This window comes from Oryctolagus cuniculus, chromosome 6 (genome assembly GCF_964237555.1).
Source record: "Oryctolagus cuniculus chromosome 6, mOryCun1.1, whole genome shotgun sequence".
NCBI lineage: Eukaryota > Metazoa > Chordata > Mammalia > Lagomorpha > Leporidae > Oryctolagus > Oryctolagus cuniculus.
In genome coordinates this window covers 132703020-132716991 of record NC_091437.1, presented here as the reverse complement: position 1 = coordinate 132716991, position 13972 = coordinate 132703020, and the positions used below count along the sequence as shown (strand labels likewise).

Below are 13972 nucleotides of genomic sequence, written 5' to 3'. Positions count from 1 at the left end.
CAGCCAAAGGAGCATGCAGCAGAAATGCTATGGACCGGAAAGGGAGAGAACACTGGACACCGGCCTAGGGGACCGGCCGGCAGCCCTGGGTTCTGAAGAGTTGGGAGCACCCTTAGGACTCTGTCAGCATGGTGAAAAAAGTGAACAATCCTCAATAGACCAACACAGGGCGGGAGGGTAGGGATGGGGGTTTCTGTAAACCTCAGCATGTGCCTTACAGAGGCCCAGAGCTGGCTCTCTCCTGTTTGCCCAGAGTGGACGTCTCAGCCTGAAAGGGCAAGATGTTTGTTTGGATTTTTTTTCTAAGATTTATATATTTGAGAGAGAGAGAGAGAGAGAGAGAGAGAGAGAGTCAGCTGGTTCACTCCCCAAATGGCCACAATGGTGAGACTGGGCCAGACCATAGCTAGGAGCCAGGAACTGCATCCGGGTCTTCCACCTGGGTGGCAAGGGTTCAAGTCCATGGACTATATTCCCACTGATTTCCTAGGCACTTTAGCAGGAAGGAAGCAGAGCACCTGAGACTCTAACTGGCTCTAACACCTGCACCACAACATCAGCCTCTCTGAGGGTCTTTAGTCATGTAGGAATCCTATCCAATCCTGAATCCTTCTGCTATTGAATTCCAGAACAAAGTTTGGCCGTGGACCCTAGGCAGTCCCCAACCCCCTTTCCTCCAGGACACACACAAGAGTGCTCTTCACAATTCTGGGGACAAGGGACCAATATTTTCTCTTTAGCTCTGAGTTACTAACCAGAGAGGTAGGTCTTGGCTACAGCTAACAGGACTTGCTAGGCTCACCATATCCTGAGAGAAGTGACTATTATTTGAATTTGAAGCAGGAAAAAGGAGTCCATGGGGAACAGAATTTGGACCTACATTCTTTTTCCACATTAAAACCCTTGTGGGAATTCTGTAAAAAGTTTAATTGATTTGATTTGATTTTTAATATGTAATTTAAAAATATGTGGTGAGGTTTTCTTCTCATTGACATTTGCTCTGGCTTTCCATCCAGCGCCGCACTGGTGAACTTTGGGTGACTTGGATCCTGTATGGATAAGGGTAGCGTTTGTTATTCCTGTTAAGCTTCTTTGTGTCTTAAGGATCTTGGTGTAAAAAGGAAAAGCCCTGTCTTGTGTTACTGCTGTGCTTCTTTATTCCTTTCCTCTCTTGAGTGCTGTGTTTATTTTAAGGACAAGGACAAAATATTGGGATTTGGCGGAGTATCCGGAGAATGGAAAGCATATGCTGTCCATAAATTCCTGGGAGCAGGGCTTTGAAGTAGCCTCTCTACTAGAAGCTCAAAAGCCAAGGAAGTGAGCAGATGGAAGAAGAGCAGAGAGGGGGAGGGAGAGCACCCGTTTAGGATGATGTGGACAGGGACTCTCTAGCTCACCCCCCCGCTTGTTCTCACATTTGAATAGGATAATTCTCCTGAACATGCTGTTAGTCCTCAATGTTCATGATTAAGTGCAAAGAATTCATGTGATCCAGGATCACTCATCCACCTCCTCTGAGAGCTGAGCATCCTGTGAGAGGTCACTCCCATGAGAATCCCTCCTCATGATGTGGTTTCTCATTTTATTTTTAAATGTATGTATATTTTTTCCATTTGAAAGGCAGATAGAAGCTTTTCCCAGTGGCAGTATTGTAGCCAGTGAGGTTTATCCGTGGTGCAATTATTGCTAATTGAAAGGCAGACAGACATAGAGAGAGAGACTGAGACAAAGAGAGATCTTCCATCTGCTAGTTCACTCCCCAGGTGTGCACAACAGCCAGGGCTGGATCAAGCTGAAGCTAGGAGCCAGGAAATCAAATTGGATTTCTCACATGGGTAGGAACCTGACTACTAGAACCGTCGTCTGCTGCCTATGCATCTCAACAGTTGCACATGCGACAGGAAGACAGTTTGCAGCTGTGAAGCAATTCTGTACAAGCCTGTCTGATAAATTATAACATGAGATCCTCTAAGGGTTCAGTAGCTTGTATTTTCCTTTCTCCATCAAAATAAATAATCACATTTATATCTAGCTACATATTTATAATTTTGTTTTCCTTTACTAAGAGGATCCCCAAATGTGTCAGATCCCACAGAACAGGGAGATGCTGTGGTTACCTGAGTTATGGAGCATTTTCTATAGAGTTGGAGAAACCCACCTCCTGCTTGTTTGAAAGGATACCCAGGTGGCATATGGGCTCAGTGATAGCAGTCAGCTGTTGGGGTCTCACAAAAGAGACTGGAAGCCATTCCATGTCTTGTCACCTTGGCTTTGTTATTCTTGGTGTGGAAAAAAAGCTGCCATCTGCCACTGCTATTCTCCCAGACCCAAAAGGCAAGAAACCTTGGTGGGGACAATCCCAAGAGAGGCCTCTGGCAGGCTCAGCTTGCAACTGATGTCCAAGCATTACGTTCCTGTGACTGGGAGCCCCTAGGAGGGTCTTGTGGGAAGGACATTGGGAAAGAAGGCCATGGAGGAGCCTGTGATGATATCTACGAACGCAAATACAACCCCTGGGAAGATATCCTCTAGGTTATCTCTACTTGGAATTGAATTGTTTCTGTTCATGTCTGTCTCTTCCATAAAACTACAGTACAAGGAAGAACCTTACATCTTTCATTATCCATAGTGCCTTCTACAGTGTTGCGATCAGAATTGTCTGAATAATTTCAGCTAATGAATTTTCAAAAAATCTGGCTAGTTTCTAACTTCAATAACACATAAAGTCACTATATTGCTCCCTGAGCCTGAATTCTATGCCAGAAATCAGATCCCAAAAAGTATTTTTGATGACATTTTTCTGTATATGGAAAGGAAAGCATCATAGTCTTTTGCATGTGTTGGAAATATTTTTATTTTAATATGACTGCTATATGAATTATCATGGCTTACTCTTGTAAAGGTCCTCATAAAGTTCTAAGAAATATTGGGATTCCAGAGCAAATACTTCATCCATAGCAAACCTTGTGACTTGCTTCCCTAACCAAGACTATACCCAGAACATTGCTGTACTGGATGACTGCGAATAACCAACTGCCTGATGTTTTTCAGCTGTGGTTCGCAGCAAATCCTCTTGAGGACACACTGTGCTTAGGTCCTGTGCAGTCTCAAGAGGGGGAATAACATGGCCATCACACTCATTCTTTTATAAAGTTGACCAAAGAAGGTTTTATCAACTAATCAGGTTAGTAAAGAAACATTTTTATCTCCATCACCCTTCTCAGACCTGTAGTACTATCAATTTTACATTCATTTGACAATGAAACACTCATGAGTGCAGTGTCTTTTTAGTTAGAAAGCAATAAATTTGAAAAGCAGAGAGCCAGGCAGAGATGGAGACCCACAGAGAGTTTCCATCTGCTGGTTCACTCCCCAGATGCCTGCATTAGTGGGACTGGGCCAGGCCAAATGCAGGAGCCAGGAATTCCATAGAGGTCTCCCACATGGGTGGCAGGAACCCAGGTGTTGACGCATTACCTGCTGCCCCCCAGAGTCTGTAACAGCAGGAAGCTGCAGTTGGAAGCAGAGCTGGGATTTGAAGCCAGGCGCTCTGATACAGGATGTGAGCATCCCCATTGTCATCACTACTGTTGCCCCAATTGCCAGTCCCTTCTGAGTTAGAAACCAGCTGTGTTTAAGAACTGCTAACCTAAATCTGAGCAACTCCTAAAATTCATTTTCCCCCTGAGTCAAGTTTAATCATTTTCTCTCTTAAAAAATATTTGAGTTGGAATTTTTCTGCTTGATGCATATCAATAGTTGATTCAGGCTCAGTATTTTGAAAAGTAGGGTTGCACAGCCATCCTTGTGTTATTGTTGTCCATAGCAGGAACTCTTTTTTTTTTTTTTTTTTTTTTTGACAGGCAGAGTTAGTGAGAGAGAGAGACAGAGAGACAAGGTCTTCCCTCTTTGGGTTCAGCCCCCAAATGGCTGCTACGGCCGGCACACTGCACCGATCCGAAGCCAGGAGCCAGGTGCTTCCTCCTGGTCTCCCGTGCAGGTGCAGGGCCCAAGCACTTGGGCCATCCTCCACTGCACTCCCAAACCACAGCAGAGAGCTGGACTGGAAGAGGAGCAACCAGGACAGAACCAGCGCCCCAACCGGGACTAGAACCCCAGGGTGCCAGCACCACAGGCAGAGGATTAGCCTAGTGAGCCACAGGGCCAGATAATAGCAGGAACTCTTTTCAACTTAAAAAGAGGATTGGAGTGGTTTCCTTCCTACGATTAGGTTAGGAACTGAGGTGCAGTGCCAGAGTGGCTGCGAATATACTACTGACATCTAGCATTCGTTCAGCATGAACAATGTGCTAGGGGAGGTTATACCCTGTGTGTTAGGTCAGGTTCTCTGGGACTCTGAGCTAGAGAGCTGTGTGTATTTTGGGGCCTGTTCTCAGCAGCAGCAGGCAAAGGTGAACTGGGAAGCAACTGCAGCAGAATCCTTAGCTAATCCCGGAAGGGGCCCTGGAGCTGGAATCACCTTTGTGTGGCCTCCGCATGCCCTGTACCACCCTGTGGAAAGGCATAACCCTGAGCAAGACAACGCCCTTCCACTAAGGGCAAGTCACAGAGAAGGCACAGGTGTGAGACATCAACCATTGACACTCCCTGCACCTGGAGCCATGGGGGCACCTTCAGCCTCCAGTATCTTGTGTTATCTTATTTAGTCACTCTTGCACTGGGCAATGTTTGATAACTATCTGATCAGGGGCAGACCTGATTTAGAGTCTCAACTGCCATGGCATAAATACTCCCACCATCGCCATTTCTGATATTAATGAACATGCAGTTGAAAAGACATAGGCGTGCGCTGTCCTCAGAAGACGGAGCAGGCTGTAGCACATCACCACTTGGATCGTTCTTAAGCCTTTAGTACACATAATGTGAATTCCTTTTTTGAAACCGGAGAGCACACAAGAAACACGTTGCTCAAATCTTCTATGTATACAACGTGAAATCACCAGTAACTACAAACTCCTCTGCAAAAACATTGATGATAGAAATTTTCACAGCAGTATTTAGACCTGCCTGCACATATTCCTGTTTTTATTTTCGTTTGTGTATTTGAGCAAAACCGTGCTTTGAAAGCTTTCCATTCACATCTAATTATTGATTCTGGCAGCTAATGTAGCCACTTCTTAAGGCTAAATAAAAAGTCGAAGGTGGGGAGTGGGAGGCATTTGACTGGCGAAGACACCTGTGTTCCACATCAGAGTGCCTGGGTTTGATTCCTGGCTCCAGCTCCTGACTCCCACTTCTTCCTAATGAAAATCCTGGGAGGCAGCGTTGATGTTCCAAGTAATTGGATTCCTGCCACCCACATGGAGACCTGGATTAAGTTTCTGGCCCCCAGATTCAGCCTGGTCTAGCCCCAACTAGACCATTTGCTGGTCTTTGCAGAGTGAAACCACAGGATGGGGGTGATGTAGGAAGGGAGGTAGCTAGAGTGGATCTGAGGATTGCCAGCACCTGCGTGACAGCCTGGCCCGGGCTGCAGACCTGCATACACTGGCCAAACCCCACCCGCTCCATGCAGACCACGGACCACAGTTGGCTGGAGTTTCGCTGCTTAAGAGCCAGCTATATCTACAAATATCTAATACAGCTGCTGACTGTGTCACCGCAGGGACCTTCAGATCATTGCAATGTTGTTATAGTAACACTACCATAGCCAACAATTCTTTTCCCATCCTGCACCTTGTGCCATGATGCTTCTGCAATTCCCTATGAAGGGCAGGGAAACAGGTGATGGCGAGGCCTCGCCCCAGACTCCACCTGTCTTGAATAGGCAATTAAGCCACACCCTGTGCCCCAGCACACATAAAAGCACAGAAAAGGAGAGCCTGACCCTGTTGGTTGGAGTTCATGCTTTCTCTTTCTCTCGTGGGTTTGCCTGCATTCATTCCTGAAAGCGTACTTTTGCTTTAGGTTAGATTTTGCTTTTCTGCTGACTTTTATCCAGGCCTCCTTGTTGAATTCCTTCTCTTGTGGAGACAGGAACCTGGACCAATCCTAGCCAGGTGCCACCCCACAATGGAACTCCCCCTTTCTCTCAAATTTGAAAAGGAAAAATAAGTTGGACGGAATGCTAAGCCAACTGTCAGTATCAGCTATGATCTAAATTTTGCTAGAGGAAGCTGGGGACCGCCCCCCCAACAGAGCTTTCTCTATCTCAAAAGTTTAGAAAGAGTGAAGTTTGACAGAATGCTCAGTATTAGCTATGATCTAAACTTAGAGTAAGCTTCATGGGTCCTAGGGACGTATATATACATCGTGAAAAGGTATCTTTAAAAAGCTAAAGTGGGCCGGTGCTGCGGCTCACTAGGCTAATCCTCCACCTAGCGGCGCCAGCACACTGGGTTCTAGTCCCGGTCGGGGTGCTGGATTCTGTCCCGGTTGCCCCTCTTCCAGGCCAGCTCTCTGCTGTGGCCAGGGAGTGCAGTGGAGGATGGCCCAAGTGCTTGGACCCTGCACCCCATGGGAGACCAGGAGAAGCACCTGGCTTCTGCCTTCGGATCAGCGCGGTGCGCCGGCCGTAGTGCACTGGCGGCAGCAGCCACTGGAGGGTGAACCAACGGCAAAAGGAAGACCTCTCTGTCTCTCTCACTGTCCACTCTGCCTGTCAAAAATAATTAAAAAGCTGAAGTGAAGGTGCTGGTGCTGTGGCCCAGCAGGCTGAGCTGAGTCTGACCCCAGCTTTCCACATCGGAGTGCTGGTTCAAGTTCTGGCTAGTCAGCTTGGGATCCAGCTCCCTGCTACCATGCTAGCGAAAGCAGTGGAAGATGGCCCACGTGTGCAGACCCCTGCCGCCCAAGCAGGAGACCTGTATGAAGATACTGGCTTCAGCTGGGTCCTTTCCTGGCTGTTGCAGCTATTTGAGGGAGTAACTAGCAGATAGAGGATCTTTCTAATTGCCCTCCTGTCTCTGACGCTCTGCCTTTTAAATAAGTTTTTTTAAGCTAGCTAAAATTACTTAGTGGGATTGGGTAACTATGATGTGGTATAATGAGAGCCTGACTTCTACGAACAGAGTCAGGATTGAATTATATCTACATGCTCTTGGACAAATAGTCAAACTCTCTGATCCCATTTCTTTAGAAAGTAAAGGTCGTCTTGTGGCCGGGGTTGTGGCACAGTGGGTTAAGCTGCCCCCTGTAATGCTAACACCAGCATCCCACATGGGGGCTGGTTCAATCCCCAGCTGCTGCACTTCCAATCCAGCTCTCTGATGTGCCTGGGGAAACGGAGGAGGGTGACCCAAGTGCTTGGGCCCCTGCCACCCCTGTGGGAGAACCGTATGAAGCTCCTGGCTTTGGCCTGGCCCAGCCCTGGCTCATTCAGTCATTTGGGGGAATTAGCCAACAAATGGAAGATCTCTCTTTCTAACTCTGCCTTTCAAATAACTTAAAGGCCTCTTGTAGGCTGTTGACAAGTAAAATGGGATAGCAGATTGCTCACTGTAATGAACATATAATCATAGCATTCCCTGCAAATAATGTAAGAAGCTGAGCATTTGGAATATGGAGTTTTCAGTAAACAAAAGTAGTTGTCTTTTATATTAAAAGATAAACCTTAAGTTAAATTTAGCAGTTTAATTGGGCAAATAACTGGGCAGCCATCAGACCCACAGCAAAGGCTAGGAATTCCAGCAGCATGGTTGGGCAGCATTTATCCGAAAACGAAGGTGAAGCACAGACACGGCTTAATTGGCTACAGCTCCACGCTTGGCCTTATTTGAATCAGTCGCCACCCGCGATTGACTGACGCTCCGCTGCTGTAATTGAGACTCGGGCATTGGTTAAGAGTACACTCCGAAATTAGGCTCAGGGTCCGCTTACAAGATCCTTAGGTAAGGGCTCGAGGGTTGAGTCACCTCTAACCAAATTTAGTCCTGTGTTTCTTGGAATTGCCCTTCAAACTGGAACTTATTTTGACTTGTGCTAGAGGGTATTAGTCAACTTCTGGAAGTAGGTATAGGCTTGCTTCTTGTGGAATGATTTGAAAGAATGAATTCTAATAGGTGTTTTAACATGGAACTCATTAAAATTCTATAGCAGTGGCCCACAAATGAAATACAATGAATGGAAGCCAGTGCAAAGAACATCCCAGAGAGAACTCGGATGGATGTGACAAAATAGGAATTACGCTTATGGACAACACTTAGAAAACCCATTTTTATTTTCAATGCAAGCGCAACTTATAAACAGAAAAACTTGCTGTTTCTCACTTGCTTTCCTGAAACTAACCTTCCTATTAAAATAATGCATGTGCAGCATCGTTTCTTCTTGTGAAACCCCAAGGCCAGATATACCCCATTCAATGCAAGATCTTATTAAGCAAACAATTCAAAGAGCGGCTTTGCTTTTGTACCAGGCCAGATACTGACAGATGCTAACCTTACCAGCAAGACTCCTCCTTTGTGCCCTTGTGATGGGGAAGGAGGTTTTCTTTCCCTTTGTAGTGCACAAGGGGTTGACAGACACCGCGGTTGAATTTCTTCCTCCCCAACATAGCTTTGGGACACTTGTAAGTGGTACTGAGAAAGTTGGCCTGATCAACTTTTTCTTCCACACACTTTTGTTTTGTTTTGGCTTGTATCTTGAGTCCTATTTCACATCCCTGTAAAAGGCCACTGGACATCTTTCTTAGGCTTAGGAAAGTGACTTTTTAACTTTCTTTCACTGTCAGATTCCCAGGCAAACTGTGACAAATATCCTTTCCAGTGTTTGACAGAAGAAAAGAGGATTTTTCACTTAGATGAAGAATGCCTACAATTATATAACTATATATTCCTTATCTTTCAATGCCCTTCCAAGATTTTGGGTATATTAGGGCATTTTAAAAAAATAATGTAAGTTCTCTATGCCAAAATAGTCTTGTTTCTTCAAGTACTAATAAGGTTGAAATGCCAGACAAATTCCAAATGGAATTATTCTGATAGGATTAAAAGTCAAAATATTCAAAATGTTTTTACGTCCTAAATTGTATATTCATCAACCAACATAGGTGTTAGGATATTGATGAATAAACACAACTTCTTTATGGGAATCACTTCTTTTAAAAGGTTAAAGTATAGAATCCTGATGTTTCTGTGCTTTAACATAGATGGACCTCTTTTTAGAGCTAAAAAGCATTAGGACAGTAAAAGCTTTTTTAATCGTATGAGCTGTTTGTGTGTGCTTTTGTCATGAAAGGACCCTTCAAAACTAAGTATCTTGATTCATTCTCCATGGACCATATGTGAATGATGACCTCAGTGACAGGCTGATAACAAAAGCTTTGGCTTGTTCCCAATTCCTCCAGGGTTAACAAAACGAGTATTACCCATGTGGGAGGGGGCAAAACCTGAGGCTGTTCTCCACCTGACTGAGAATATATACAACTTTACCAACTTACCATAGCAAGTTTATGAATGGGGGAACAAAAATCAAGTCTTGGAAGTGATGCCTGTGACTAACGATGGATCTGTAATGTTTGCTTACAGACACAGGCAGTCTTGATGCCTTCCTGAAATAGCATTTTGTTTTTTTCTGAGAATCCATGGACTATGTCATGTGCAGCATACGATGATTTCAGTCAAGAATTAAAAATACCGATTGCATTTACACTGGAAATGAACAAAGCCTGGATGTTTTCTTTGACTTATCAGACTTCACATCCAGTGTAGTAATGACACGCCCAAGGGCCTCTTTATGGAATAATTACGGATAATTACAGATACAAATGATAATTATGGATACAAATATCTTCAGATGGCAAGTCAGATGAATAATTGTTAAACTGCTAAGAGCTATGGACAAACATTAATATGCAAGACCAATTATGAGACTTATTTGGTGAAAACTTCGTGGCTATTGGCCTTTGGCATCTGAGTCACCAAAACTGTTAAAAATCCTACTTCTTGCACTATGTATGCCAGACTTGTAATGGTAACTAGAAAGCATTATCCTAAAAATCGGTTAACTGTAGCTAGCAGATCTTTTTCAACTTAAAAGAAAAGCTTGGAAATAACCCAAAGCTTTGGCTGCATTGAAGTTTGTCCTGCTGAGTCACTTTGCATATTCTCTCCCTGTCCCTTTGTCTCTGATGGGGAAAGAAGGCTTTTCTCAAGTCTGGGTCTAAAAATAAAACTGCGAATAGCAGGATAAAGGCACACTTATTAAGTTTTACATAACACAAGAGCATTTAGAAGTGAGCCCAAAGTAACAGGCGAAGGAGTGTATTTTGTGCATAAGCAGATGACTAATAGGTAGTCCTGCAGAGAGATGACTGAAAGACATCTAATGGTCTGATGGTAACAAACCAGGAGAAACCTCTAGAAGCCTGTTGGTTCAGATTCTTTTTGGTGTTTGTCTTCAAGGAAAAGCCTATTGCTTTTCTCTGGGTATAAGGTAGGCACCTCTGGAATGAGGGTTCAGAGGAAGATCTGCGAATGCTTTCATGATCTACTTCAGGGGAGAAAGGCAGGAGAGCAGAGAGCTTTTTGCTTGCTTCCCTGTTTCCTCAAATGCTACTGTGGTATATTCTGAACCCACCAAAACATGGGGTCCAACATCTCTTCATCCCCACCCCTCTCTCTGAATCCCTCTGTCTCCATATCTCTGCATGGCAAGACAAAGGGGAGTCATGACTGATTTTAGATCTAGAAAATATAGTATTGACAAACTCGTGAATTTTGGGCTTTAGGATACTTTTTTTTGGCTTTCTACATCAAAGAAGTAAAAGATTTGCACTTGTTTTTTTATTAGATTTCTACCATAATATTTCTTTTTTTTAACTTTTATTTAATGAATATAAATTTCCAAAGTACAGCTTATAGATTGCAATGGCTTCCCCCCCATAACGTCCCTCCCACCCGCAACCCTCCCCTTTCCTACTCCCTCTCCCCTTCCATTCACATCAAGATTCATTTTCGATTCTCTTTATATACAGAAGATCAGTTTAGCATACATTAAGTAAAGATTTCAACAGTGCACTTGGTTTTTGTACAAAGAACTGAATATACCGAGTAATTCTCGATGCAGAATTCCTCTCATTTTGAGCGAATTGTCACCTCAGTGTTACAACTTTAACAGAAAACGGACCTTTTGATTTGGGAAAACTGAAGGAAGAGTTGGAGGACTCCACTCTGGGGACAAAATCCAATATTGTACCCTTGCCTGGCCTCAGCTGGCTCTCTACGCAAGCTAAATCCAAGAGTCTAGATTAGATCCAAAGTCCCTATTTTTCATGAGCCAGTTTATCACCATTTTCTCCCCCTGTTGTTTGACCTGTGAATTGCTACTTGGGCCTGCAAAAGCCGTTAATCTTAACTTCACTACCATTTTTAAAAAATTTATTTGAAAGTTCTCTCTGCCCCTGGCTCTCATCCACTGGTTCACTCCCCAAATGCCCACAATGGCTGGGGGTGGGCCAGGGTCAAAGCTAGGAGCAAGAATGCAATCCAGATATCCCAAATTGGGAAGGCAGGAAACCAGCTACTTGACCATGACCACTAACTCTTACAGTATGCATTGGCAGGAAGCTAGAGTCAGGAGCCAGAGCCAGGAACCAAATGCAGTCACTCTGATACAGGATGTGGGCATCTTAACTAATTTAAATGCCACTCCTCACTAACTGTATTTTCAAGTTGTTTTGGCATATGTCAACAATATTGTTCTTAGGATTTTCTACAGATAATGAGACAAGCATGGTCTTGCCAATCCAGATTAGTTGAATGTCTCATCAAGTCTATTGGTTGGTTTCCAGGCCAATATTAAATAAATTGAATGTCTTGTAATTACTAAGTAACTTGCTGTCATCACAAACAAGATATCTCAAACACTCATGTACTTCTATTTTTTTTCTTCAGTTCTTTCATCAGATTTTGTTGACATCATCTAAAGAAAAGCAGCTGTATTGCTTTATGGCTTGAAAAGCTTATATTGGGATCAGATAAAATTGTCATGGAAAGTGATAACATTGTGGAAGGAAAATCACTATTTTCCATCTGATTTTATTCAATAATGTGACACATATTGTCTTATGTTCTCTGGCTTTGGTAAAAGAAGTCCAAGCCTTTCTTGTATTTAGTTCATGCACCTATCCCAAAAAGAAAAATGTATCCTAATTTTTTGGTCTCATAAAGAGGCTGCAATTTTCTAATTTCTAGTGAATAATCTGAGGTCACTATGTTACCAGAAAATGAGCATCCAGATGCCAATTTCCAGAGAACAATTCTGTTTGCCTTGCTGGATGTATTTGCCATTTTTACAAGACTAAGGAAAATCCTATTCCCTCAAGGATTCATTTCATATTGTAGAATCAAATGACTTGAACATGCTGATGTGGGCCAGTGTTTGGCCTAGCAGGTAGACGTCCCATATCAGAGTACCTGGGTTCTATGCTTGGCTGCAGCTCCAGACTCCAGCTTCCTGCTAGCGCAGAGCCTGAGAGAGTTGGTGATGGTGATGGTGATGGCTTGAGTAATTGGGTTCTTGCCTTTCAAAGAGGTGACCTGAACTGAGTTCCAACATCCTGCCTTTGGCCCTCCTCTCCAACTGTTGTAAGCATTTGGGGAGTAAACCAGTGAAATGAGAGTTCTCTGCTTGTCTGTCTCTCCTCTCCCTCAGTGTCTCAAATAATTTAAGACACTGATGTTCAAACTACTTGTTTAGTAGCTCAAGGTTGAAATGATCAGATTTGCAACCACAGAACAGTCCTGTCCCATCTACTGCTTTTTGCTGGAGAAAGTAATATACCCTTTGAGATTTCTCGGCAAGACTGAAGTCACACAGATGAATTTGTGCCCATTTCAAATGAGAAAAGATGCACTGTTGGTGCCAGCAGTCCCCTTTAGCTGCTACTAAGATATTCACATTGAGAGAAATGTAACATTTAAATGGAGATAGAAGCTAAATTATATTGCTAGAAGTGAAAATAATGGGGTAGGAAAGATTGATCTAGTAAGGGTTTTAATTGAAGAAAACTTGAGTTAGGTGTTAAGGCTTGGAAGTCCTCCTTCCAAAGAGAAGAGAGGCGGCCAATGCTAATACAAATATTCTTCAACTGATGATGAGGTTACACATGTCCTGATAAACCCATTTTAAATTGAAATGTAAGTCAACATGAAATCAATACACTTTTTGAACATAACTTAGCCTAGCTTTAGACACACTAAGTACACTTATGTTAGCCTACAATTGAGTGAAATCGTCTAACCTAAAGCCTGTTTTTAAATGAAGTGTGGCAACACTATGGAGTATCAGTTGCTTTCTCTTGTGTTCATGTGGCTGACTGGGAGCTTTAGTCCACTACTGTGTATAGTATCATGAGAGAATAGTAGATTGTATTTTGCGTTTTTAGCTTTTCTCAAGCTGGTGACATGTAACAGTTTCTACTGAACAGGTACCACTTTTGCACCCTTGTGAAGTCCAAAACAGGTGGAGGTCTCACCATCTCGTTCCACAGTCTGTCCTGCCCTTTCCTCACTCGTCTTCGAGTCCTGTATTCATAGCCTGGGTATTCCTGGTATCGTATCCACTGGCCTTCCTCTCCATTCCACCTGGCATCCTGATTCACATTTCTCAAAGCTGTAGCTTTGTGGTGGCTCCCTGAGAGCAAGAATGGCTGCCCCATGATAACTTCAGAACAACTCCTCTCTGTATCACTGCCCTTCACATCATGGCAACTGCCCATCTATCCATCCTTTCTTCACTTCACTCTTGTTTATGTGCCAAGCACACTACTTGCTGCTTCTTGCCCATAGTCCTCCTTTGCCCATCTCGCAGCACCTCTGTAAAGCTCTTGTTTCAGTTCCTTTTACTTTTTTTCATTCATTCAGATAAATGTGTTCTTTCATTTAACTTTCACTTCCCTCGCGACCTTGACCATTGGGCTGCTGAAGCAATTCCTGGATTTCCTAATCAGATTCTTTCACATTGTTATACTTTATGCACGTATTTGTGTCTGAGTGGCTGGTGTAAAATGCAA

General features: G+C 43.6%; 1 protein-coding gene and 1 pseudogene across 2 annotated transcripts in view; both read left to right on the top strand.

Moving 5' to 3' along the window:
• Positions 1-13972, top strand: part of ANGPT1 (angiopoietin 1) — a 253480-nt gene that overhangs the window by 67070 nt on the left and 172438 nt on the right. The gene's annotated exons all lie outside the window — the stretch shown is intronic.
• On the top strand, positions 1630-1697 carry LOC127490820 (U4 spliceosomal RNA; annotated as a pseudogene).